The 27,400-nt window shown below is 47.2% G+C and overlaps 1 long non-coding RNA gene across 1 annotated transcript; it reads right to left on the bottom strand.

Moving 5' to 3' along the window:
* Positions 1-4,185: 4,185 nt before the first annotated feature.
* On the bottom strand, positions 4,186-25,749 carry LOC133236698 (uncharacterized). The gene is made up of 4 exons (XR_009732986.1): positions 25,441-25,749; positions 23,489-24,807; positions 5,281-5,437; positions 4,186-4,343 (listed from the first exon to the last, which is right to left on the bottom strand). It is a non-coding gene; the product is annotated as an uncharacterized LOC133236698 (long non-coding RNA).
* Positions 25,750-27,400: the final 1,651 nt, after the last annotated feature.

Below are 27,400 nucleotides of genomic sequence, written 5' to 3'. Positions count from 1 at the left end.
TGGAGAAGGCAATGGCAACCCACTCCAGTGTTCTTACCTGGAGAATCCCAGGGATGGGGGAGCCTGGTGGGCTGCCATCTTTGGGGTCGCACAGAGTCGGACACGACTGAATCGACTTAGCAGCAGCAGCAGCTGTGGAGACTCAATGGGCTTCCCTGGTGGGAAGAATCCGCTTGCAATGCAGAAGATGCGCAGAGGGTGGGAATTCGATCCCTGGGTCAAATATGCTTGTAAAGAAATAAAATGAATAGCATTTGATCCTTGTGCATATAGGTTTGAAAAAAAAAGTGAAAGTGAAATTGCTCAGTCGTGTCCGGCTCTTTGTGACCCCATAGACTGTACCTCCCAGGCTCCTCCATCCATGGGATTTTCCAGGTAAGATTACTGGAGTGGGTTGCCATTTCCTTCTCCAGGGGATCTTCCCCACCCAGGGATCGAACCCCGGTCTCCTGCACTGCAGGCAGACTCTTTACCGTCTGAGCCCCAAGGGGGCGTATAGGTTTACATAGATATCAAATGAAAATCATTGTTAATGATTACTTTTCCATATGCTTTCTGAGTTAGCACAATGAAAACATGTTAGAGGGAGCCCACGGAAAGGCCTTCCATTTAAAGTAGCAGCTCTGTGTGAAAAGCATGTGGCTCAAAGAGAAGACAGCAGGGGGCCTTCCGCGAAATAGGACAACCCAAACCAAATGGGAGTCCAGGGTGTCGGCCACACTCTGATTTCCTTTCGGATTTCTTCAGGTCTCCCTGCCAACCCCATAGAATACGTAAGACACTCTCCAATGACCTGTGTTCTTCTGGAGTTTACAAATGTGGCTCGCAGTCCATGGGCGGGGCCAGGAGACCCAGGGAACACTCCCCATGAGGTCGTGAAAGAGCTCCAGGACTCCTTCGAGAAGGGGATTGTTTCCTAACAAATAGTTTCCAACTGCTTTACAACATCCGTAACGTGTTCTAAGCTGGAGCTTTCATTCTTTCTTGGAGGACTAGGCTAAAATCCAGTTGAGGTCATCAATTTCCAATTCTTCTCTAACATTTGTTTGGAAAATCCTTCACTTAGCTTCCTTGATCCACTTAAAATGCCATTGCCCTGAACCTTTCTAAAATTAAAAGAAGTACATATATGCATACACCACCTGAGTTGAACAATCCTGATGGTTTATAGCATTTTTACACACTGACCCTCCACCTGCTTGCCTTCATCCCTTTATATTCCCTGATTTAAGTTTTATTTGTGTTCTTGAAAGGTTCAGGGCCCATTGGTGACCAGAGCTTTCCTGCACAGGGCTTTTCTTGTGGCTCAGAGAGTGAAGAATCTGCCTGCAATTCAGGAGACCGGGTTTGATCCCTGGGTCAGGAAGATCCCTTGCAGAAGGCAATAATTACCCACTCCAGTATTCTTGCCCAGAACATCCCATGGACAGAGGAGCCTGGCGTGGCAGGCTTACAGTTCATGGGATCGCAGAGAGTCAGACACAGCTGAGTGACTAACACTTGCACTTTCACTTCCTGCTCTGAAGAAATTTCATCTGAGGAAGGGACACAGTCATATGCCAAGGAGACTGCATCTTTTCTTCTTATGTGTGGAGGTTAGGAGAGAAAGGGTTGCTCCCCTCCTAGGACTCATGATCCGTGTCTCTTTGTGTATATTGGTTTCTTGTTGCCTGTATTACAAATTAACAGAAATGTAGTGATGTAGAGCAGCAGTTTGTCATCTAATGGTTCTGGAGATCAGAAGTCCAAACCCGTCTCATTTAGACTGAAGCCCAAGTGTTAGCAGGGCCGGTTCCTCCTGGACATCCCGGGGAGGGTCCTTCCCTTGCCCCTTTCAGCTTCTCGAAGTTGCCAGCACTCTGTGGCTCACAGCTGAATCTCTCTGACCTTCGCTTCCATCATCACATCTCCTCTAATTCTGACCCTCCTGTCTCTCCCTCGTAAGAGCCCTGGTGATTACAGCCTTAACTTAATCACATCTGCAGAACCCCGTTGCCTTGGGTAAGGTCGCACATAGCTCTGGGGATTAAGACGTGGACATCTTTAGGGGACTTTATTCTGTCTGCCACAGCCTGAAAGACACAACTACTGAGATCGTGACCTTTCAGTGTGCTCGACCAGCCGAGGTGGGATTTTACGTATTGCCTATGGTTTGAGCTGCTTGGAATCAACTCCCTTAACAATTCCTCCAGGTGTCTCAGAGATGGAGAGGCAGAACCACACTTCTGACAGACCTTTGTTGTGGTTGTTCAGGCGCTAAGTCATGTCCAACTCTTTGCGACCCCATGAGGGACTGTAGCCCACCAGACTCCTCTGTCCATGGACTTCTCCAGGCAAGAATACTAGAGTGGGTTGCCATTTCCTCCTCCAGGGGATCACCCCGGGATTGAACCCGCGTCTCCTGCCTTGCAGGGGCTTTCTTTATCACTGAGCCTCCAGGGAAGCTTAACTGTACAAGTGTTATGGTCTATTAGCACAGCTTCCATTTTATGTTGGAGTTCAGGAACCTCTACTTCTTAGTAGAGATGCTGTTCCCGCAAGTGGTTTTTAATAACTAGAGTTACATTCCCTGAAGAAAGTATATTTATAGATTTCCCAGAAACTCTCTGCTGTTGGTAAACTTGGTCTAACCTAGAGCTTCAACACATCAGCAGCATGAATCCAGGCACCATTAGGGAGGTCAGTGTTCGTCTTGCTTTCTGGTATATCTCTGATTACTTCCATCCCCCACTTAATTGGCCAACAGCCTGTTGTGTCTGCTTAACTTTGTTCAAAACAGAAACTATTTGAGTGTTCTGATGGCTGTAATTCAAGACCTTGTTATATAGAATACGTTCATATTTGGCTTACTTTTATTGAATGTCTGTCGTGGGCCGTGAGTTGAGCTGAGTTCCTGGCACAAAGCTCAGTAAGAATTTGATGGAAATGGAGCTGCCGCCAGCATGTTCTACTCCAGTAGGTAAGAGATTAAGTGGCTTGAAGTGATGAGGAGGATGCCATGGTCTCACTACTTCCATTACTCTCTGACCCGCTGGGCAACAGCCAGGTGCCTGGACCCCAACCTGGCTTCAGTATTTTCACCCCTTATTCTCCACTCTCATGGAAGCTCTGTTTCAAAATATGTGTCTGCCTATTGTCTGTCTAATAGCAACTGCCACGAGTTTTTATGTATCCTAAGGGGAAAAAATGGGCTTCCCTGGTGGCTCAGACGGTAAATAATCCACCTGTAATGCGGGAGATCTGGGTTCGATTCCTGGGTTGGGAAGATCCCCTGGAGGAGGGCATGGCAACCCACTCCAGTATTCTTGCCTGGAGAATCCCCATGGACAGAGGATCCTGCTGGTCTACAGTCCATGGGGTCGCAAAGAGTTGGACATGACTAAGTGCAAAAAAAAAGGAGAAGAATGGAAAACAAAGCCATAATAGAGGAATTTAAACTGGTTTAAGCCAATCTTGGTGTTTCTTAGGTTACACTACAGGTGTGTGCTGGGGCTGGCCTGAGCCTGTGTCTTCCCCAGTCCATGGCTTGGTTGTTCAGTAATGTTAGGCATGCAGCTTGAAACTGCCTATGGCAGAGCTATTTATACCATGAAAATCTCCAAAAACTACAAATCAGAGCTCTCTCTTTTTTTTTTTCCCCTGAAGACTTAGTTTGCCAGCATACCAGTGTCACCAGCACATGCATTTTATGTATTTACCAGAGTCAATTAAAACAGGTAATCAGTCAATTAATTATATGAAGGCATGTTAATACGTGTTAGCAGTAGTAGTTGAACAATGTTTAAAAGAGCAATATTTTAAAATCATAGATCTATGTGCAGAAAGACGTTCTCTGTCAGTCCGAATATTTTTCCATTTGCCAGGGGAGGAGGCAGATTTGACTCAGTAAGAAGAGTTCTGATCCTTCTTTCTGGATGATGTAAGCCAGATGCACTTGGAAATGCCTTTCTGTGTGTTTCCCCAAAGTTTCAGCTATTAGGATTCTTAGGTTACGGGTGTCCACAGGGACATGTTAGTCAAAGCTTTGCTAGGGTGGGGGAGAGGCAGAGAGAGGGAATAAACTCAGGATTCAGAGATCTGAGTGGACCTGTCAGGGATGGTTTGCCGCTGCCTAAACTTGCAACAATTAACAAGATAAACAATTCCTGTTTTTCTCAAGTCCTTTATTAATTCCAACCCCCTACTACATGTCCAGCCTGGAGATCCTAGGGCCTGATCCGGGGTCAGCCACAGGCTGTTACAGGACTCTCAGTTGCAGAAACTTCCATGACACAGGCAGATACATGGGCTCAGGGAGAATTCAGGCCAGGTGTCTTTCCTGTGTCAATGTTCAGGAAGTCGTCCTTCCAAAGTTAACCAAACCAAACAGATTGATTTGTTATAAAAAAATTTCCATAAGGAGAAAGTTTACCATGAAACAGCCCGTAGGAACATAGGCTTTCTGTAATTAGCATCCGGAGAAGAACATACGGATGTTTCTTCTGTCAACATTCCCTGCTCTGCACTCCCTGTTCTGTTGGCTGGACTCAGCCCCACATCGCGCCCGTTGGAGCATGAAACTGGGGAGGTCAAGCATCTCACATGGACTCAATCACAGATGTCACCCTCCTGCTTCCAGCCCACAAGCCACTGAACCATGTAGGGCGAAGGTTAGCACTGTAGTTCTTGGCGCTTGCTCTGGGTTCCTGGGAGCCGTCTTCTCTCCCCATGATCCTCTGGCCTCCACATGTCGCCTCCCACCCACTAACCCCACCTCATCATATAACCATCCTTGTAAAACTAAACGAACAGGAAAGATCGTATAATTAGCAGTTTACATACGAGCTCTGCTGTGTTGTAAAAGCTGAGTTCTTGTATTCCAGCACCTAAGATGAACCCGGTCATGTGTATTTTATATAGTGCTATTGTTTAGTTGCTAAGTCGTGTCCAACTCTCTTGCGACCCGGTGGACTGTAGCCCGCCAGGCTCCTCTGTCCATGGGATTTCCCAGGCAATAATCCTGGATCGAGTTGCCATTCCCTTCTCCAGCTAATCTTCCTGACCTAGGGATCAAAGCTGGGTCTCCTGCACTGGCAGGCAGATCCTTTACCCCTGAGTCACCGAGGAAGCCTGTTTTGTATAGTAGCATCTGGAAATGGAGTTTATGATTCCAGAAGACCCCACAGCAATGACTATAGGTTAACACAGCAGCTCTTTCCAGAAATTCTACTAGCCTAGAATGCCTCTGCTCTTGCAAACTTCTTAGTTATTGCAACCAGGCATAAAATAACTAGGACTAACCTTCTTAACTGCCTAGCCAGGGCTCCTTGAAAGAGTTTCTGAGGCTTGACACAGGTGTCATATGATGTCATACGATGGCATGGAGAAGTTAGAGGCTGGTGGCTCAGTGAGGATTCCTCTGCCACGAGGTGTGGGCTGGGTTATGATGGTGCTGAGCCTGGAGAGGGAGAGATAGGAGATGCAGGGAAGGGTCAGATGGAAAAGATTTTGTTCCTGATGGGATTTAGGGATTCCAGGATTAGGAAGAATCATCTCTAACTCCAAGGGCTTGAGTCTGAGCTTTGGGAGAAGGCGGAGACCATTGACAGACATGGGGAAGAATGAAATGGAATCAGTCCTGGAGCGGTGAATACCTAAGGGAAAAAGCCTTGGACTGCATTGGTGTTATTACTAAACATGGATTCTGTGGCTCATAGGATAATACTATCAAAAGAGATATTAACACTAATTAAGCACTTACTGGCCTAAGGCAGCTGCGCTGAGGGTAGAAGAGAGCAAACTGAGACGGGTCAGCCCTCTTCTCTCCCCAGAGGGCTGTTCCCCTGGACGGATTACTCCTGCCGCTATGCATTTATAGCCTCTGGAGACAGAGCAAGATTGCTGGCAGCCACTCAGACAAGAGTCGCTGGCCAAGTGAGACCACCTGGAACGTTTCAATTCCAGAAGAGTTTATCCTGAGTCATTTACTTATTTCAGAAACCCTGACTGAGTATCCTGTAGGGCAGGCACTGGGTTTGGCCCTGACTGTGCATGTTTGTGCTTAGTTGTGTCCGACTCTGCAACCCCATGGAGTGGGGCCCACCAGGCTCCTCTGTCTGGGGGATTCTCCAGGCAAGAATACTGGAGTGGGTTGCCATTTGCTTCTCCAGGGCATCTTCCCACCCCCTGAGTCCCCAGCATTGGCAGGCAGGTCCTTTACCACCAGCGCCACCTGGGAAGCCCCTCCTTTACCCTTATTGTCCCACCATGCCGGAGGCTGCTCACCTTGGAGACCTGCTGCAGATATGGTGTGGGTACGGCCCCAGGGGCAGATTTACACCCTGTCCCCTGGATTTTCAGGGGGCCAGTGAGAGTTTACCCGAGGCCGCCAGAACTTCCATGCAGAGTAAACCAGAGAGGCATTGTCCCACCACCGTGAGCATCCTCAGGTGTGTCTTAAGACGTTGGTCTTGACAGAAGGTGTATAAATTTCCTAGGGCTCCAGAGCAAAGTTCCACAGACGGGATGGCTTAAACAATAGAAGTTTATTTCTTCTCCGTGCTGGAGGCTGAAAGTCCAAGATCAAGGTGTGGGCATCACTGGCTTCTCCTTGGGCCTCTCCCCGTGTTCTGCAGATGGCTGTCCTCCCTACGTCCGCACACCATCTTGCAGCTGTCTGTGTATTCATCTCCTTTTCTTGTGAGGATAACAGTCATATTGAAGCCTGGCTCATCCTATGACCTCATTTTACCTCACACCCCTGGGGGAGGAAATGGCCACCCACTCCAGGATTCTTGCTTGGAGAATCCCATGGACAGAGGAGCCGGGTGGGCTACAGGCCATGGGGTCACAAAGAGTAGGACACGACTGAGTGACTAAACAAGTCCTTTGTACTGAACTCACTATAGAAAGTGAAAGCCCCTCAGTCGTGTCTGACTCTCTGTATATGGACTATACATATACAGTCTGTGGCATTCTCCAGGCCAGAATACTGGAGTGGGTAGCCTTTCCCTTCTCCAAGGCATCTTCCCAACCGAGGGATCAAACCCCGTTCCCCTGCATTGCAGGCAGATTCTTTACCAGCTGAGCCACAAGGGAAGCCTGAAAAGTTTTCTCATTTTTTTCCAAGCTATGGCTCTTTGTAAAATTCTTAATTATCTCTACAATTCTTTTCTATGACTACTCAGAATTCCCATCCCACCTGGGTGGCATGGAGTTCAAATTCATGGCCCTGTGACTCAGATATTATTGGCACGAAGTCATCTTATCTAAATTATACATGATTACTCCAGTCCTAAAGAAAACGTATCTGGTCGTGAATGTACATATGGTCGTAGAAGGAGAGCACGCCCGGCTTTGTAGGAGAGTGGGAACTATTTTGAGTAGAAGTCTCATGAGCTTACTGGGTCTTTTTTATTTGTTTTCAAATTCTAATTTTCATGCCTGAATTGCTGACAAAACCCGATCTCTTCCAGAAGAGTTGGCAACAGTATTTAAAAGTCCATAAAAATCAGACAATAGGTCGTTAACGTTTAAGCCAAGTGTTGAAAAGTTAAAAGAGCCATAGTAGGCTAAGAAGTTACTTTAGGCCTTTGCTAAGCCAGTACGGGTTGCTTCATAAGACCTGGTTTGATGTTAATGTTATTTTTACAAAAGTATTTTGTGACTTGATTGTTTAAAAGGGGAAAGAAGTCATTTTCTTGTAAAAATGAGAAAGTCTTAATGGAGCACTTAGACTGCTAAGTGCAGCCTGAGATTTTTCCTTCTTCTTGTTGTTTGGTTGCTTCAGTTGTATCCGACTCTTTTGCAACTTCACGGACTGTAGCGGGCCAGGCTCCTCTGTCCATGGGATTCTCTAGGCAGGAGTACTAGAGTGGGTTGCCATTTCTTCCTCCAGGGGATCTTCCCCACCTAAGGATGGAACCCAGGTCTCCTGCATTGACAAGTGGATTTTTTTTTAATCACTGCAGCACCTGGGAAGGCCCGGGCTGAGTTTTAAAAGAGAAAGTGCCTCATGGCCTGGAAAACCAGGGAGGCCATGTGGGTGGGGACTGGAGTGAAATCTCAGCTAGGCTAGCATCACCAGTACGATTGGTTTCCTAAATACTGCCTAGACTGTTATTTGATGGATTCATTCATTATACTGGCAAAGGAAATGGCAACCCACTCCAGTATTGTGTGGGAAGTCCCATGGACAGAGAGGACCCTGGCGGGCTACAGTCCACGGGGTCGCTAGAGTCAGACACGACTGAATGACTGAACAACAAAAGCAACAATTCATTGTTCACTTGTGAAATCTTAGGGAAGGAGTGGTTATTACTATTGTTAATATGTAATAGTAATAGGCACAAGAACTGTAATAAGGATGAAGACAACAGTTATCAATGTCCAACTGCTTGAGAGACTCCTTTTTCTGAATCTTAAATAATACCGTTTGTTAGAGGAAAACAAGTTAGTGCAGTGTTGCCCATTAATGCAAGATGTTTGAACCTCTGACCTTTTTAATCTCCAGAAAGAAAGAAAGAAAAGCAATAAGGGCAAATATTTTTGATATGTTGCTTAAAAATTAATATCTTCTGACCTTGGCTCATTAGAATAGCAACAACAAAAACCAATAGGATAGCTACTTTGTTTCCACCCAGTACTGTAATTTGCTTGGCTGTGAAAATTTCAAGAGGCCGAACTGAAAGGCTGAAGAAAGCTCGTACTCCAAAAATAGCTTGGAATCTTTCTGGAGGCCTAAGGGAACAGGCAGAGGAGGCTTCTCTCTATCTGAGGCAACCTGCCTCTCTGCCTTTGCAGTTCAAAGATGGCTAAGTTGAGGGAGGTGGGATGGATCCTAATTCTTTCCTCCAGAGAAAGACCATTTCTTGGCCCCCGAGCAAAGGTGGGTTTACCACAAAGTCCATGAAGCTTGAGCTCTGGGCATCCTGCCCCACCCTCTCCGCCATGTGCAAAGGCACTCCTTTCTTCAAAGGACCCAGACAATATGTTCATAAATAATAAGCCTTTGACAATTTATGGAAGGAATCTTTTCATATGCATTTTCTTAAAGAGGTTCCCCAGATTGTCTGAGCTTCAAGGTCCACAAAACCTGGGTTTCTGCCCTTGCCTCTAGGATGACATTGTTGAGAAGTGTTTTGTGAGATTCAGCAAAATTTTGCTTTTTCTACCCCAAGTGGCTTTGGCCCCTGACACAGAGATCAGGCTCCTTCATGGGATGGAAGCTTGCGGGCCAGGCAAGATAGTCAGTCCTCCATGGGTGAACAGGGGTGCTTTCCACCTAGAGGGGCATGATGCACAGACCACTGCTCTGTGAAGAGCGCTGATGGAGGCCGGCCAGGTGGGAGAAATCTCCAGCACTGAATTATCGGAAGCCAAGCCAAGTGTGTACTTTTATTGTGAGAAAAGTCCCCGTGGGGAAACTTCTTTGAAATCCCGGGCTAGGGGCGGATTTTCTGTCCATGTGTCCCTGATTCGATTGGTTTTGTAAGAGCTGGTACATGTTGCTGACAGTATCTGCTTCTGTTTCATGAGTTCTTGAGTTCTTGCATCCATCCTTTATCTTCTTTGTGCCTAGGATCAGGGCTCAGCAGAGTGGCTGGGAAACAGAAGGTCTTGAAACTATTTGTTAAACACTTCTCTCTTTCTCATTCTCCCTCTCTCTCTCTTACTCCTCCTCCCTCTCTCTTCTCCTCAGGTGCTTTATAAAAAAGGATGCTGATGTACCCCAGGATCTCTCAGGTGAGGCTGTTATTGTGTATAATCTTTGTACACAGACCCTTGTAGAGTGTAGGCAACACCAGCCTTTTGAGTGGCTCTTCTAAGTGACAACTACCACCGTGTGATTCTTAGGGAAATCAGGCAGAAGGAGTCCTGCCTTCACCTACCCCGTCCACACTGATCGCCTCCTCATCAGAGCTGTCTTCCTTTAAGTATGAGAGTTTTCCAATACATGTGTGTGTGTGTGTGTGTGCCCGTGCGCTTAGTCATGTCCGACTCTGTGCGACCCCATGGACTGTAGCCCACCAGGCTCCTCTGTCCATGGGACTCTCCAGGCAAGAACACTAGAGCAGGCTGCCATGCCCTCCTCCAAGGGATCTTCCCGACCCAGGGATTGAACCCACATCTCCTGCATTGGCAGGTGATTCTTTACCACTAGCGCCACCTGGGAAGCCCAGTATGAGTCTACTTTTCAAACGGGAATCTTCTACCTTAGTTATCAGTGAGTGCTTTAGTGGGATATTTAGAGGAAAGGGACACTGGACACCAAGAAGATTAGGAACCGAATGGAAGGCAGGCAGCAGCAGACAAATGCTTGCTCTGTGAATGGCCAGGACGAGTCCTGGGTGGCTTCTCAGCTTTGGGGGGCAGGGTGGCAGGCTCATATCCCAAAAGCTTCCAGCCCTGGCCAAAAAAATTCTTTCAGTCCTGCATGCCTGAGGCCTGGGGGTGGGAAAAGCCTGCAGAGGTCAGCTCACGGGCCCACGGGCACCATGTTGGCCTTTCTGGCAGGCACACTGCAGGTCATTGTTTTATTTTAAGGTGTTTGAATGGAGGAGGAAGAAAGTGTTTTTTTTTTTTTTTTCCTTTCATGTTCTGGGGCACTGAAGGATAACAGCGGGGCTTGATTGCCTGGACAAAGATCAGCTTCTTCTCCATCCCCAACACTCGTGAGTCCACCCCAGGGAGGGGCTCGCTTCTGAAACATCTTTTCTTTGAGAGAAAAAGTCAGAGAGCGCTGTTGGCCCCTGCTGGCCCTGGCTGGTAGCCCCGAGTCTGGAGAGCTGAATGCATGACTGTCAGGGAGGAGCAGAGTGGGGCGCCTCTGCAGACCCGTGTCTGCTTTGCCAGGAGATCGGGCCAGGGCATGCTGACCTGGCTGTCCCTGCCTGATGCTGTCCCAAAGCCCTGGACATGAGCAGGGCACAGGAGTGACAGACAGGCCACCACGTGCTCCAGCCTCTGGGAGAGCCTGTCCGGACCTGTGGGCTTTGACCTGTGTGTTCAATGTGTGGTTGTGTGGTTTTGAACCAGCCTGCCTTTGGCTATTAAGGCCGTTCTCACATCCCTCAGGCTTTGTGCCCAACGTGGTTATGGACGTTGAGACTGAGAATATTTTTAGTTAAGGCCTGACTCTGTGGTTTCATTAGAAATGAGGAGGAAAAGAGGAGAATTGTCTTTTGACTTTCGATAGGAGTGGCTGATCTCTACAGGGAGGCACCCTGGATGGTCCAGACAGCTGGCGAGCACGGTGTATTGCCATTACTCATTTGACCACGTATGTGTGTGTTAGCTGCTCAGTCGTGTCTGACTCTTTGCGACCCCGTGGACTGTAGCCTGCCAGGCTCCTCTGTCCATGGGATTCTCTGGGCAAGAATACTGGAGTGGGTTGCTATTTCCTTCCTGATCCAGGGCAAACCCAAGGCTTCTGCATCTCAGGCAGATTCTTTACCGTTTGAGCCAATAATGTTGTCATAATGCTGCCTCACTTTTTTCCACCTTCATTGTATTTTTTTTTCCAGCTATATCTATGAATTTCCAGCTGTCTGCTGGGCACTCTGCAAGGCAGCAGGGGAAGCCCTGCAGTTGCCCTCAGAGACCTCACTGTCTGGGGTGTTTTCTCCATCACATCTGGCATCTTGTGTGTCCTGATCCCCCTTCCTTTTAATATGAATTCTAAAGAAGACCACAGAAAAAGGAACCGCTTTTCGCATGTGGCTGATAAACTGGTTATAAAGAGGGATGCAAAAGAACAGCCCCCAAAATAATCTGAGCAAGGACAGCACGGTTAGAATGAGTGTAATTTTCCATGGGGATTACTTTGAAGGATGCCATTTATTTGGAGATGGCAGTTCTGGTGTGTCGCTGAGCAAACAAGAGCTGAACCTCCTTACCTAAACAGTCACACAGTTAAACCCCACTATCTTTGGGCCCTGGGGGATTCTTTGGTTGGGCTGGAAAGTTCTTTGGGGTGCTAATGTTCCACTCTGATCATTAACTGATGCTAAGAAATCTTCTGTAATCATATTTTAACGTCAGAATTGGGTTTATGCAATTTATCTCACCGGTGTCTTCAATGTATCTTTCTTTCCTTGATAAGTGATAGATTGAGAACTGAAATGATCTATTTCTTCCTAGAGGTCCAGGTGGTTTAGGGAAATGTAGGCACTGTGTATGTGTCTGTGTGTTTGCATTTAGCAAAATGGGCTTGCCCTGCATTCATCACTTTATAACACCTTGTTACTATTATATTATTACTTTGTGATGAATGCAAAGCCCAATGTACTGTGAACTCTCCTTGTCATGCTTTCCTCTGTCATATGCAGTCAGGTGTGTGATCTGGGGAAAGGATGGCCACCTTTGCTGGAAAGGGTATTAAGAGCACCCTTTTCCGAGTCTGGGCTGCCCTGGGCAGCCCCCTGCACCGGAGGCATCGTCTTGGTGCTGATCTCCTCGGCTCCCTGGACAGCGGGCGCCCCACTGTCCCTTGTCAAGGCTGTTTGCTCCCAGCAGACCAATTACTTCATTCCTTCTCTCCCCACCTCTTTAGTTTATTGGAGTCGTGGTTTCTAAATTCTTCTTTCTAAGTTTACAGACCTCAAGTCACCTTTCTATTCTCCAGGAAAATCTTAAGGCTCTCATTGCTTGTGTCTCTTTAATGCTCAGTTATGAACTTAGCAACTTTGTCAAGCATGTGGCAAGCTCTCCTTTCTCCTCCCCGGGACCCTCTGCGCCCACTGCCCTGCCTCTCTCCATCTTTTCCTCTTGGGGGCCTCCGGCTACTGTAGTTTCAGTCCTTGTATCCTGAGGGAGTGTACCCCTGGAGTCCCTCAGCGAGCCTAGGCCGGGCACTCATCCCAGGCTGGAGGCTGTCGGGATTCAGAACCCCTGGGCAGTACACAGGGGATGGTCCTTGTATGTCCCAGTAATTTAAGATTCATATGAGAGGTTAGGTTCAAAATCACACGTGCGAAGCATGATAGGCTCAGGCACGTGGGAGAGAGGAGACCCTTGGAGAAACATGGGGAGCTGTCTGGGGTGCTGGAGAATCCCCTTCTCTACACTGCGGGGTTCCAAGCTCCTTCTGCCATGGGCCCGGGGTCATGGAGACCTTGAGCACCATGGCAGAGAGAGCTGAGAAGCAGCCAGCAGCAAGATGTGGTTAGGAGATCTACAGAAGAGGCCTGATCAGCTAAGTGCCTTAGATGCTGAAACATGAGCTGGAGTTTCCAGAAAAATCTGGACCTTGCTGCTGCCACATTTCACTTGGAAAAGTACAAAGGGCTCAGCTCACCACTTAAGCCAACAAAGGATAGTCTGAGTTTCAACCCAGCACCAGCTCTGATCATCTGATGTCCCTAAGACTTCCCCATGGCAACCTTGTGAGCTGCTTCACCTGTCTAGGTCTCAGCTTTCCCATCTGTGAAATGGGGCTTGGAGTAAATGTTCTTTGAGTCCTTCTTCCACTCTACAGTTCTCTTCCCCCCCTTCTCCTCCTCCAACCCCTCCTCCTCATCCCAGCCTCATTCTTCACACAGCTGTCTTAGATGCCCTCAGCTGACCGTCTGAAATTCTTCTCTGGGATCTCGGTCAACAGGAGAGTTGCCAAAAGCTTGGAGGTCTGCCACCCCCACAAAGAGTGAGAATGTGTGTTGTTTGGAAAGAAACAGAAGAAGAGGGTCGTTAAAGCTAATTATGGAAATGACGAGTTAGCGAGATATCCTAAGAGGAGAAAAATCCGGGTCCAATTGCCTGGTGGTGATGAAATCATTCTGGGTTGGAAGCCTAGCTCCCCTAGAGAGGTTGTGGGAGGAGGGAGAGTTACGGCCAGAGGGTGGGCAAGAGCTGGTCATCTTAAACCACAGTTGTATCCCCGAGTGTCTGAAGAACTGGAGACCGGGGTAGAATAATATTTATGAAGCTAGCTGGGCAAAACCCATGATGGCAGCCTCATCCCTCCTAAACTGGTCTATTTGTAGAAATCCTTTCTCCCCAAATGTAAGGAAAGAGCTGGTTTTTATGTATCATCACTGAATGAAAAACACCGTGACCACGACCTGCTGGCGTGCACTGGCTGTCAGTTCGCTGAGCTCTGGTGGCCACAGAGGACTTTGCTTGAATTCAGAGGAGATACAGACAGTCACAGGAATACAGATGGAGTGGCCCCGCTGGGCCCCAGCACACATTTCCTTACAGCAGGTCCTGTAACTTCTCTGGGAAAACCTGGTGCCTCAAGAAAGCCCAGTTTGAAAACCACTTGTGTAGTTGAACCTTCTTATTCACTTATTCTTATTCACTCAAAGGCATTTATTGAGCACCAAGAAGCTTTTGATGCTTTTGAACTGTGGTGCTGGAGAAGACTCTTGAAAGTCCTTTGGACTACAAGGAGATCCAACTAGTCCATCCTAAAGGAAATCTATCAGTCCTGAATATTCACTGGAAGGACTGATGCTGAAGCTAAAGCTCTAAAACTTTGGCCACCTGGTGCAAAGAGCTGACTCACTGGAAAAGAGGGAAAGATTGAGGGCAAGAGCAGAAGGGGCTGACAGAGGATGAGATGGTTGGATGGCATCACTGATTCAATGGACATGAGTTTGAGCGAGCTCCGGGAGATAGTGGAGGACAGGGAGGCCTGGCGTGCTGTAGTTCATGGGGTCATGAAGAGTCACTACACGATGTAGCGACTGAACAATGTGCTAGGTTTGAGGCTTAAAAGAAGAAGTGAATATGGGAGGTCAGCCATCCTTCTTGACTTAACTGTGCTTCCCTATTTGGAGATTGCTGGGGATGGTGGGGACCCGCCTGGGTGGAGTGGGGAACGTGGTTTTCACCACCCACCTTCCTTGGTGAATCTGTCTTCCGGAGTACGAGAAATCTGAGCCCTCCTTCATGCTCATTCTCGCAGAAGCCCCACTCCCTCGTCCCCACTGCCGACCCACTCCTAATGGTGGGACAGCCTGCCTGGGTGTCTTCTCATCTGTGCATAACTGCACCGCCTTGTTGGAAACTCTGACCAGTCACTTAGCGTTCGAGGCGAGGGAGCGACTGGTGTGTGCCTACAGAGCTGCAACAAAAAGTGCTCTTGTGCTCAGCAATCCTGCGTCCTCAACACTAAGTTGCTTCTGAGAGCCCAGGAGACGGACTGTTTATTCTTAAAACCAATTTCAAAGGTGAGTCAGACCACTAGCTCCATCTTCATAATGTGCCATATGGAAGGTTGTTTGCAAGAAGGATGCTGGTGTCGCCCACATCCCGACCTAGCGAGAGTTCTGGTTCTGCATGGGGCCAGAGTGAAAGAAAGAGCTAGGTGCTTCTGCCAGTCTGCAGTGGGGCTTGGCGGCTATTCCCAGCACAGCCAGGAGCCCACTGTGGTCCGGGGGCCGAGAGGCCAGGTGCCCCCAGGAGAGAGGAATCTAGGAGACCAGGAGCACAGGGTGGTCCGGCTCATTCCTGGCCTGCATCTCTCTTCTCACTTCCCGGGTCCAGGCTCCCTTCATCAGCTCTTACAAGGAGGACTGCAGTAGCCTCCTCCTGTCCTTCCCTCTCACTATGGCCAAAGTTACTCAGCAGTGCTGAAATTCTCAACAAAGCCCTAAATTAGCAGTGATAGTTGTCAGCGGTGGAAGAGAGAGATGGTGAGAGAGAGAGGGGGACAGACAGAAAGAGAGGGAAAGAGGATCCCTTGATGCTGCCAGACTGCTTGTACTATGAAGCTAAGATCTCTGAGCATGGTGGTCAGCGACACCCACACACAGAAGTGAACACAGCACAAATGTTTCTTTAAGCAGAGTTAGTCATTCCTTTATCTATGTTTCCACATGTGATGTACACCCTCCTTCATACCAAACATTTCTATTTTTTTTTTTAATTTGGATTTATTTTTGGCTGTGCTGTCTTCATTGCTGTGCATGGGTTTTTTCTCTACTTGTGGTGCACAGGCTTCTCATTGCAATAGCTTCTTATGTTGTGGGCCATGGGCTGTAGCCTGCTCGGGCTTCAGTACTTTTGGCTCCTGGGCTGTAGAGCACAGTCTCAGTAGTTGTGGTACACAGCTTAGTTGCTCTGGGGCACGTAGGATCTTTCTGGACCAGGGATCGAACCCATGTCTCCTGCATTGGCAGGCGGATACTTCAGCACTGAACCACCAGGGAAGCCCCAAACATATTTATTCTAATTATCTATTTCTGTGACCATCTTGGCTTCCTTGGTGGCTCAGATGGTTAAGAATCTGCCTGCAGTTCAAGAGACCCAAGTTCGATCCCTGGGTTGGGAAGATCCCCTGGAGAAGGAAATGGTTACCCACTTCAGTATTTTTGCCTGGAGAATTCCATGGACAGAGAAGCCTAGTGGGCTACAGTCCATGGAGTTGCGAAGAGTCGGACATGGCTTAGTGACTGAAGAGCACAACATGTACGTGTGCATGTGTGCACACACGTGTGTGCACGTGTGCAGTGTGCCTTCACAGCCTGGGAATGCCTTTTCTTTGAGATATTGTTGCCTGGTCTCTTGTAGGGCCCTTTCTCTATTTTGGTTGGGGAAGCTTCCTTTTTCCCTCTTTGCTTGGCCTCATTTTTCCCCATATGGAAAGTTTCCCTACCCCTTTATAAACGGGATCACTGGCAGTGAATGTTTTTCCTGATCTCTCTGACCCATGGTTGGTAGAAAGGATTCTAAGTCCTAACAGCAAATATTTTTAAAGAAATAGGAACTCTTGGACATAATAAGGCTTCTTTCAACCCATTCTCCTTGCACACAACTATGTATTTAATGGAAAGAAATGAAAACCTGTATTTTTGCTCACAGAGGACAGTAGACAAAATGAAGATACAGCTGGTCATGTGTATGTTTTTTTCCCTCCCCAGACTCTTTTTCATTAGAAGAGAGGAATGTGGAGGAGTGGAGGTTGAAGACTGAATTGTGAGTCCAAAATCTTCCTATGTGACTGGAACTCTGTAATAGGACAGGGCTAAGATGGGCAGTTTCCTCTGATCGGTGCCTGAAACTGACATCCTGGATCTCAATTTAGTGCTTGTTCATAAAAAACAGCCTGTGGGTTTGAATAAGAGCCCATAGGAGCAATGCAGTTACAGATACAGCATCCAGGGAATTAGGGGAGAGAAGAGGCCAGAAGACCTCCAGGAAACAGGCCAAGCTCCTGCAGCAAACTGCTTTATAGCTCACCCCTTGGCCTTATTAGACTCATGATGTAGTTACAGTGATCTGGGACCTTTTCATGGAGTTGCCCCTTCCTAAAGGCAGAGACGTTTCAGAGCTGTGCAGGGAAGTCAGGGGCTAGAAGAACAGAGTAATGCAAGTTGTAGGTCTGATAATCAGCTCCCAGCCTGGCTCGGGAGGAGTCATCAGACGACTGGCAACTCTGTCTCCCCCACTTGGCCACACCCTCTCCTCCAGAACTAAGGCGCCGGGTGCAGCCCTGACTCAAGGAACAAGTGATTGGGTGGCTGCCCGTCAAAGGTAGAAAGCATGTTAATGCGAAGGTAACAGTACATGTTAAAGGGCTGAAGCAGATAGTTCTTCATCAAACTTACCTATACGTGTAAATATTCTACTCATACTTATACTATGATTTTACAGAGTTTAAGGCATTTATAAAAATTTTAAAATAAATATCTGTTAAATCCTTAAGACTGTTGAATAATTATAGAGTGGCATGAGTATAACAGGGGAGTTGGATTCTCTCTTCCCCAATTGCATAGTAGCATTTTATGATTGTTGTAAGGCAAAATGGCTGTCTGGGGAGGCCTTACAAATAGCTGTGAAAAGAAGAGAAGCGAAAAGCAAGGGAGAAAAGGAAAGATATAAACATCTGAATGCAGAGTTCCAAAGAATAGCAAGAAGAGATAAGAAAGCCTTCTTCAGCGATCAATGCAAAGAAATAGAGGAAAACAACAGAATGGGAAAGACTAGGGATCTCTTCAAGAAAATCAGAGATACCAAAGGAACATTTCATGCAAAGATGAGCTTGATAAAGGACAGAAATGGTATGGACCTAACACAAGCAGAAGATATTAAGAAGATATGGCAAGAATACACAGAAGAACTGTACAAAAAAGATCTTCACGACCCAGATAATCACGATGGTGTGATCACTGACCAGAATCAGACATCCTGAAATGTGAAGTCAAGTGGGCCTTAGAAAGCATCACTACGAACAAAGCTAGTGGAGGTGATGGAATTCCAGTTGAGCTATTCCAAATCCTGAAAGATGATGCTGTGAAAGTGCTGCACTCAATATGCCAGCAAATTTGGAAAACTCAGCAGTGGACACAGGACTGGAAAAGGTCAGTTTTCATTCCAATCCCAAAGAAAGGCAATTCCAAAGAAAGCTCAAACTACCGCACAATTGCACTCATCTCACACGCTAGTAAAATAATGCTCAAAATTCTCCAAGCCAGGCTTTAGCAATATGTGAACCGTGAACTTCCAGATGTTCAAGCTGGTTTTAGAAAAGGCAGAGGAACCAGAGATCAAATTGCCAACATCCGATGGATCATAGAGAAAGCAAGAGAGTTCCAGAAGAACATCTATTTCTGCTTTATTGACTATGCCAAAGCCTTTGACTGTGTGGATCACAAGAAACTGTGGAAAATTCTTCAAGAGATGGGAATACCAGACCACCTGATCTGCCTCTTGAGAAATTTGTATGCAGGTCAGGAAACAACAGTTAGAACTGGACACGGAACAACAGACTGGTTCCAAATAGGAAAAGGAGTTCGTCAAGGCTGTATATTGTCACCCTGTTTATTTAACTTATATGCAGAGTACATCATGAGAAACGCTGGGCTGGAAGAAACACAAGCTGGAATGAAGATTGCCGGGAGAAATATCAATAACCTCAGATATGCAGATGATACCACCCTTATGGCAGAAAGTGAAGAGGAACTCAAAAGCCTCTTGATAAAAGTGAAAGTGGAGAGTGAAAAAGTTGGCTTAAAGCTCAACGTTCAGAAAACGAACATCATGGCATCTGGTCCCACCACTTCATGGGAAATAGATGGGGAAACAGTGGAAACAGTGTCAGACTTTATTTTTCTGGGCTCCAAAATCACTACAGACGGTGACTGCAGCCATGAAATTAAAAGACGCTTACTCCTTGGAAGGAAAGTTATGACCAACCTAGATAGCATATTCAAAAGCAGAGACATTACTTTGCCAACAAAGGTTCGTCTAGTCAGGGCTATGGTTTTTCCTGTGGTCATGTATGGATGTGAGAGTTGGACTGTGAAGAAGGCTGAGCGCCAAAGAATTGATGCTTTTGAACTGTGGTGTTGGAGAAGACTCTTGAGAGTCCCTTGGACTGCAAGGAGATCCAGCCAGTCCATTCTGAAGGAGATCAGCCCTGGGATTTCTTTGGAAGGAATGATGCTAAAGCTGACACTCCAATACTTTGGCCACCTCATGCGAAGAGTTGACTCATTGGAAAAGACTGTGATGCTGGGAGGGATTGGGGGCAGGAGGAGAAGGGGACGACAGAGGATGAGATGGTTGGATGACATCACTGACTCGATGGACGTGAGTCTGGGAGTTGGTGATGGACAGGGAGGCCTGGCGTACTGCGATTCACGGGGTCGCAAAGAGTCAGACACGACTGAGCGACTGATCTGATCTGATCTGAAGGCACAAAAATGCTGTGGGAGTCTGTATCTCAGTGTCTGCGTGTGTGCTCAGTCAGCCGTGTCTGACTCTTTGGGACCCCATGGACTGTAGCCCACCAAGCTCCTCTGTTCGTGGGATTTACCCGGGCAAGAATCTTGGGGTGAGTTGCCATTTTCTCCTCCATTCCCAGTCTGTTCAAGGGGTTAATAATAGCTCCCACTTTGTAAGATTCCATGAGTGAAAGCTCACTGGTACGAATCAGAGAACTCTGTAAGGCTTGTGTTTGCTATGACCAGAGCTTTAGTAGTAACAGTAAAGGTGTCAGTGCTTTCCTGGTGGCTCAGTTGTAAATAATCCACCCACCAATGCAGGAGACAAGGGAGATGCAGGTTGGACCAGGAAATGGCAACCCACTCCAGTATTCTTGCCTGGGAAATCCCATGGACAGAGAAGCCTACAGTCCAGGGGGTTGCAAAGAGTCAGGACTGAGTAACTGAGTGCGCATGTCAAAGGTAGCTGCAACAGAAGGGGAAAGTTCATCTTACCAGTGAAAAAAACAAGGAACGAAAGAGTGGAGCTGGGGTCCTTCTCATATTTGTCCATTTATGAAAACGTGTGTTTGTATTCATTTCATGCGACACTGAGATGGATTCAACTGAGGTGGCGGCTGCTGGTCCTGCCTGGTGAGAGGACTTGGCTTCAGTGGATTTTTACTTTCGGAAGCTAAATGTGAATGAACCCCGCTGTCCTGGAGGCTCATCAAGTCTTTACCCCTCAAGGCTCTTTCCAATTACTCAGTGAAAGAGTACAGCAGGAGAAAATGGACATGCATGCTGTTAGCACAGGGAGACTGATGCCATCTTAAACTCTATTTGTAGGTTTGTAATATTCTCCTAAAAATCCCTGTGCCCAGAGTCAAATTATGGTTTCCTTTGCTATGATCTGTCTTGAGAGAATAGTAGAAGGTTGTGGCTGGATGAAACCTTTTAAATCAAACCAATCCCCCATTTACAAATGAGGAAACCAAGGCCTGGAGAGGTTAAGCCTGAGGTCACCGAGCTAATTAGTCGTCCTTGAGAGAAAATGAAGCTTTACCTTTTCTTTTTAAGAGGGTCCTGGTGGCTCCACTCTGAGTGCATGTTGTAACTGCCTTTGTGTAGTGATACCAAAACTTTTTAGTAGAAAAGGGGATTCTTTGAAATATGAAGCCAGTTCTCTCCCTGCCAAGATACTTAACAACAGCAATGAGCTAGGACATCTGTCTGTGATGGGGAATTTGGGAGGCAAATATTTTTACAGAACCTAAGTGTTCAAACAAACATGAGGAGCAAATATGGTCTCAATTCCAGCTGAGCCATTAAAACCTGGACAGGGGAGCAACAGAGAATGCAAATAGAAGGTGGATAGGAAATACAGAGTCCAGGCTCCTTGTATGAATTATATGAAAAATGAAATTAATGCAGGCTTGAGTTTTCTTTACACGATATGACTGCATTAAAAGAGTCATCATTGGTTTCTAGGAAAGCATTTGAATTTATAAGTTTCTCCTTTGGAATGTAAGTCTCTGGTTAAAACTTGGCAGGGCTGGCTGTATGCTTAGAGGACTGGGCAACCTGAGCCAGGGAGAGCCTTGTTTCTGCCCTGCAGGACTGGGGTGGCTTAGAATTGTCAGGGCTGTGAGTTGGACGTAGAGCCTCTCCAACAGAGTCAAGCCAGGATTTGATTAGGCAAGCGGCATCAGGGCAGGGAGAGGGCATGGATGGGGAAATGCACCAGGGCAGGGAGAGGGCGTGGGTGGGGAAATGCACCAGGGCAGGGAGAGGGCGTGGGTGGGGAAATGCACCAGGGCAGGGAGAGGGCATGGATGGGGAAATGCAGTAGGGCAGGGAGAGGGCGTGGATGGGGAAATGCAGTAGGGGGAAGGCCAAGAGCAAGGGCCAGACTACTGGACTGAAGTGAGACAGTCACCGGGTGAGGTGGGAGCTGTCATGGAGGGAGGCATCCAGGCCGAGATTTGCTCCCGGTAGGGGAAGGCCACGTGGGAACAGGTAAATGGGCAGTCTTGACTTTGAACCTTCAAGTTCTTTTTAAAAAAAAAAAATGTATATTTACTTACCTGTTTGTATTGTGATAAAAGTCACATAATGTCAAACATGTTATTTTAACCACACTTCACTATATGGTTGGTGGCCCTAAGTCCATTCATATTGTTAGTGAACTCTCACCATCATCCATCTCCTGAATTTTTCATCTTCCTAAACTGAAACTCAAAGACACTTGCTCTTTGGAAGAAGAGCTATGACCAACCTAGACAGCATATTTAAAAGCAGAGACACTAGTTTGCCAACAAAGGTCTGTATAGTCAAAGCTATGGTTTTTCCAGTAGTCATGTATGGATGTGAGAGTTGGATTATAAAGAAAGCTGAGGGTGGAAGAATCGATGCTTTTGAACTGTGGTGTTGAAGAAGACTCTTGAGAGTCCCTTGGACTGCAAGGAGATAGAACAAGTCCATCCTAAAGGAAATCAGTCCTGAATATTCATTGGAAGGGCTGATGCTGAAGCTGAAACTTCAATACTTTGGCCACCTGATGCGAAGAACTGACTCATTGGGAAAAACCATGATGCTGGGAAAGATTGAAGGCGGGAGGAGAAGGGGACAACAGAGGATGAGATGGTTGGATGGTATCACCGACTCGATGGGCATGAGTTTGAGCAAGCTCTGGGAGTTGGTGATGGACAGGGAGGCCCGACATGCTGTGGTCCATGGGGTCGCAAAGAATCTCAGACACGACTGACCGACTGAACTGAACTGAATACTGAAACTCGGGCTTTCCAGGTGGTTCAGTGGTAAAGAATCTGCCTGCCAATGCAGGAGACGCAGGTTCCATCCTTGGGTTGGGAAGATCCCCAAGGGAAGGAAATGGCAACCCGACCCAGTATTTGTGCTGGGAAATCCCTGGGACAGAGGAGCCTCATGGGCTACAGTCCATCAGTTTGCAGAGAGTCAGACTCGCCTTAGAGACTAAACAACAACATCCTGAGACTCTGTTCCCAGTAAGCGCTCCATCTCCACCCCCGCCTCTGGCCCCTGGTGTCTACCAGTGCACTTTCTGACTCTAAGAATTCGACTGTTCTAGATTTCTCGTTTGCATGTGTGCCAAGTTGCTTCACTCATGTGCCACTCTCTGCGACCCCATGGACCGTAGGCCGCCAGGCTCCTCTATCCTTGGGATTCTCTAGGCAAGATTACTGGAATGGGTTGCCATGCCCTCCTCTGGGGGATCTTCCCAACCCAGCGATCAAACCTGCATCTCTTATGTCCCCTGCGTTGGCAGGCAGTTTCTTTACCACTAGCACCACTTGGGAACAAACAGTATGTGTTTTCAAGTGCTTTTGAGGTAAAGGGTGGAGCAAGGAGGTGGGTTCCTTGATGCGCCTCCTACACTTACGCATGAGTTCAAGGTGGGCCAGGAGTGCTAGGTGACACCAGGACAAGTGGGAATGGAAGCCGTTGGGATAACTAACGTTATCCGAATTGGAGGGAAGCCTGGCGTACTGCAGTGGGACACGACTTAGCGACTAAACACCAAAAACAGCCATAAATATTGACACAGACCTGATTCTCCCCTTCTTGTTAGGGAAAACCTGTGCTCTTACAGAAAAATGGGTGCAATTCTTCACTATCTCTTTTGAAATACTCCTGCCTAGATATAGGAGGATATTCTCTCCCTAAAGCAAATGACACTCTTAACGCACCCCTCACCTCCCCACCACTGCTGACCAGGAATACGTGATTGCCTACAGGACTGACTTGAGGATCCTCCTGAAAAACTAGCTTCCTCAGGCCAGGGCGACAGTTACTGGAATTTCAACATTAGAGATCCTTACTTTAGCGTCGACTATAACGCTGACAGTGCAGCTTGCCTTTAAAATGTGAAATACTGCTGGGGTAAATGAAGGAGGAAACAGACAGAACAGGCTCCATCTTGAAGGCAGGTCTCCATCGTGGGCTGGAATGTGGACTTTGAGCTCTATGCCCAGTATCTATGGAAACAACATACCAACTGGAAAACCAGGCCCCTGGAGGGAAGAGCCCCAGGGCTCGTCCCCAGACTCTCCTTAGCCTAAAAGAATATCCTAATTATCTGTGTAACCAAATAGAATCATACATTCTGTTATGCTTATTGGGGTATGACCACAGGCCTATTGATAATTGCCCACTGTTAACTACCTAGGCTTAAGGCATATGAATCACGGGTTAACTTTGATTGTATCTTTCTTTTCCTTTGTTCAGACTAGTTTCAGGGAATTTGGGGAGGTGGGTTTGGGCATGTATACTTAGGGTGTATAAAGTTTTCACAAAAACTGATCGGGGTCCTTGGTTAAGAGGAGACTCTGCCTTGGGCCCGCCGCTGTAATAACCTGCACTCCACGATCTGCATTGTCCTTCTGAGTGAGTTCGGTTCCTGGAACACGTGGCTTCAGTGTGAATTAACTCAGCAGTTCAGGGTCCTGTGTCAGCTCTGAGTGAGGACGGGTGGGGAAGGAAAGCTGAGAGGTAAAAGCAAGGGCCATGTGTCAAGAGGGGAGAAGAAACCCAAGGCGAGCACTGCTTATGGCAGAAAGCTTCCCGGGTGGCTCAGTGGTAAGGAATCCTGCCAATGCAGGAGGTATAGGCTCCATCCCCTGGTGGCAAGATTCCCTGCAGAAGGGAATGGCGACCCACTCCAGTATTCTTGCCTGGGAAATCCCATGGACAGAGGAACCTGGTGGGCTACAGCCCACGGGGTCACAAAGAGTCGGGCACAACTGAGCGGCTAAACAACAACATTGCAGAGGGCCGTCCTGGAAAACACTGTTGCTTGTCTGCTTCTGAAAAAACACAGAAAGTGTGAGCAGACTTGGTGCCAGGTATTAATAATATCCTACGTGTCCAGGGGAAGGCAGAGGAGACTAAAGCCTCTCCTCACTGTGGGCTGTACTTTCCTTAACAGAATCCGATGCGTTTACACAGTGATCTGGACTTCCATAACTGATCTGCGTCCGTAACTGATATTTCACTCCTCTTCAGAGTACTGTGATGGAGGAGGAGGAAGCGCTGTGAGAGCAGACTACAGGCAAGATGAAACTTGGGGGCTCGGGCGGGTAACTGTTTTTCTTGATGTCATAATGTCAGAGGTGATCTATTGAAAAGCCTCAGTGGATTCCTGGAAAATTAGAGGAAGAAGCTGGTGATGACGGTGGTGAGTGGGGGTAGGGCCAGGGTTTGTAAACACTCTGAAAAGGAATTGAAAGTTTAATTTTTGCAGAACTTCCCCGGGGTCTAGTGGTTAAGGATCTGCTTGCCAGTGCAGGGGACGTGAGCTGGATCCCTGGTCCGTAGTCAGAGTGGTGTTAGTCGCTCAGTCGTGTCTGACTCTTTGCGACCCCATGGCCTGCGGCCCGCCAGGTTCCTCTGTCCATGGGATTCTCCAGGCAAGAATTCTGGAGTGGATTGCCACTTCCCTGGTCCAGAAAGATCTCAAATGCCGTGGGGGCAACTAAGCCCATATGCCACAACTACTGAGCCCAAGAGCTTCAAGCCCATGTGCCATGACAAGAGAAGCCCCTGTTCGTCACAAATGAAAAAGCCCAGGGCAGCGACAGAGACCTAGCGCAGCCAAAGATAGATAAATAATTTTTTAAAGTTTTCTTAAAAAATATTTTTTGCACGTGCGTATGTGCACCTTTATTGAAGAGATTATTACTACATTCTCAAAGTAGTCCTTGAACCACAAAAGTAAGACCTTTAAGTTTTTCAATATGTCACTGGAGTGGTATGGAAAAAAAAAAAAACTCACCGAACACAACCCTTTCCGGAAGAGATTAGGGGTCCATAAGTGAGGTGGGGAGTCCAGGCTGGGAGTGGTTGTCCCTCTGCTTCCAACATTGCTTAAATGACCCTTCCCTGGGCAGCAGGCAGTGTGGCTAGGAAGACATCCATCTTCATTGCTTACTCAGAAGACCCTCCAAAAGCACACAGGTACGGATCCTAGAGCGTTTGTTCATATGTAACAGAGGTTCAATCTACAAAATGTTAATTTATGGGCTTGTTATGATGCCTGTAAGTTTCTTTGAAATGATGCTGGTGGTCTAGTCACAAAGTCATGACCGACTCTCTGTGACCTCGTGGACTGTAGCCCGCCAAGCTCCTCTGTCCATGGGATTTTCCAGGCACGAATACTGGAGTGGGTTGCCATTTCCTCCTCCAAGGGATCTTCCTGACCCATAGATTGAATTCCAATCTCCTGTATTTGGCAGGCGGATTCTTCACTGCTGAGTCACCAGGGAAGCCCCTCTTTAGAAATACTTGGGTATAATGAGAGTGACGCTCTGCGTGTGTTACTTTAGGTCAATCTCAGGTTAAGAAGGCCTAGTTTGGACGGAGGAGCCTGGTAGGCTGCAGTCATGGGGTTGCGAAGAATCAGACACGACTGAGTGACTTCACTTTCACTTTTCACTTTCATGCATTGGAGAAGGAAATGGCAACCCACTCCAGTGTTCTTGCCTGGAGAATCCCAGGGACGTCAGAGCCTGGTGGGCTGCTGTCTATGGAGTTGCACAGAGTCGGACACAAATAAAGCGACTTAGCAGCAGCAGCAGTTAGGAGGTGGCCAGCCAGGGTTATATCAGAAAGGTCATTCACATCTTTTATAAGGTCTCCTCGTTCAGTTACATTGCTTTGCTAATTCATATAATTATCAGCAATGGATTTTTATTGATGAAACTAGAGTCTTGTTAATTACTTCTCATTGTGAATTTAAAGGGATTCAAGATGCATAAACTAGAGCTCAGAGGTGCTCCTTCTCTGAATGAGCAGGACCTAAGATTCAGCTCAACGATGGACCCATTTCACATCTTAGCTTGATCCCTATTTGGTCCTACATCCCGTCATTGGTTTAAGGGATGAAATGTTGTCAATTACAATGTTTTGACTCTTACTTAGGAATTTTGTCATATCTGCGGTGAGCAAACATGTTACAGGACATGTTTGGCACACCTAAAGAACAGGCAGCTGGGGCTTGGTCAAGTTTAGAAATCCAGTTGATGAATTGTTCTAAGCCTGTTTTGTTAATGAATGTTTATCAGATAGGTGTCTGTGTGTGAAAATTTGGCCTGAGACTTGCTCTCATTATGGCTTGCTAATGAGGTTGCAGAGGAAAGTTAACTATTTTCCATTCGAATGTTTTTGAAAGCTACTAAGATTTACCAAACCAAACCAAAACCAAACCAAACTGCAAAAGTTGTCCATGACCAAGGTGAATTAAGTTACTTTCAATGATTCCGTCAGGTTTCCCTTGTGGCTCAGCTGGTAAGGAATCCGCCTTCAATGTGAAAGACCTGGGTTTGATCCCTGGGTTGGGAAGATCCCCTGGAGAAGGGAAAGGCTACCCACTCTAGTATTGTGGCCTGGAGAATTCCATGGACTGGATTTATTCCAGGAATAGATTCTATTTATTGGAAGGTTGCAAATTGTAGATAAAATGCAGAATTTACTTACATGGATTTAGAACATTTTTATTACTCCAAAATAGTGTGAGGCAAAAAGGCTACTGTTGAAGAGGATTCAGTGAGATGAGGAAAAAGGGGAAAAAGGTAAGCACAGGAAGATAGCATAGCGGAGGTCTTCAGAGTCTAGGCCAAGATCTGCTCTAGAGCACACTGGGGAAGGGATGGAATGAATGGAAACAAGAGCAGAAGCTCCACCTCTCTCCCTGCCCCCGACACAATAGCTAGAAGACAATGAAGACTTTGGTGTTT

Source organism: Bos javanicus, chromosome 23 (genome assembly GCF_032452875.1).
Source record: "Bos javanicus breed banteng chromosome 23, ARS-OSU_banteng_1.0, whole genome shotgun sequence".
NCBI lineage: Eukaryota > Metazoa > Chordata > Mammalia > Artiodactyla > Bovidae > Bos > Bos javanicus.
This window is presented reverse-complemented; position numbering and strand designations above follow the sequence as displayed.